This window comes from Octopus bimaculoides, chromosome 10 (genome assembly GCF_001194135.2).
Source record: "Octopus bimaculoides isolate UCB-OBI-ISO-001 chromosome 10, ASM119413v2, whole genome shotgun sequence".
In the NCBI taxonomy this organism is placed as follows: Eukaryota; Metazoa; Mollusca; class Cephalopoda; order Octopoda; family Octopodidae; genus Octopus; species Octopus bimaculoides.
In genome coordinates, this window is record NC_068990.1 from 50997810 (window position 1) to 50998707 (window position 898).

The window sequence follows — 898 nt, forward strand, 5'->3', positions numbered from 1 at the left end:
ATCATAAGATAAAGATAATAAAATGACTACACGTGTTTCATAACTAATTTTCAAATAGAAAGGAAATTTAAATCGATTAAAATCAATTAAAATTATCGAAAATAAATTCTATTCAAAAATACAGCTAATCGTCAGGTCTTAAATAGAACAATAATTATAATAAATAAATATATATATCAACCAACAATAAGTACCAAATGAATTTATATAAAATACTTATAGAAAAATTATTAAAAATATCAAAATAATAAACATTCCATAATCATCCCTACATGAGTGTGTGTGTGTGTGCGTGCGTGCGCACGCGCGTATGTTTAAGTAGGAAGAGAGAGGGAACGGGAAACTATTTATGTGTTCCGTCTTTTTACATACAAACAGAAACGCACACACACACATATACACATACGCATATATATATTCTTCTGTTCCTCTGCCTCTCTCTCTTCTCTTCCCACATGACCGGCGTTCAGCCAAGCCTGATTTTTCTTTCTTGGCCGGCCGTCGTCCGTGCGACATCGATATTCCTCCCTGTGCCTGTGAAATCTTGTATCCCTGCCGTAAGGTTTTATTTCCACACACGCCAGCTTAATTTAATTCGTCCTTAGTCGAAAGACACCTGTTGTTACGTCCTGTTATAATCATTATATTGTATTTGTGTAACATTCTCCGTTTTTTCCGTCCTTGTTTTCGTATACATTCGCTGCTTTCTTCCAAGGAATCTCATGTTCTTAGCTTAGTTTTTTTCTTGGGGCTGGCCAGATTGGAGCAATCTCGATTATAGTCAGCCGAAATTGCGAAGATAATCTGGTACTCGACTGAGGAAAGAAAACTCAGAATGACCCGTCCTTGTTTTCTTTGTATCGTCTATCTGGATGTTTTGTTGTCCCATTTTTGTATC

The 898-nt window shown here is 35.7% G+C and overlaps 1 protein-coding gene across 1 annotated transcript in view; it reads right to left on the reverse strand.

Annotated features, from left to right (window-relative positions):
* The window catches only part of LOC106877996 (cephalotocin receptor 1), a 207022-nt gene that overhangs the window by 1084 nt on the left and 205040 nt on the right, over window positions 1–898 (reverse strand). The gene's annotated exons all lie outside the window — the stretch shown is intronic.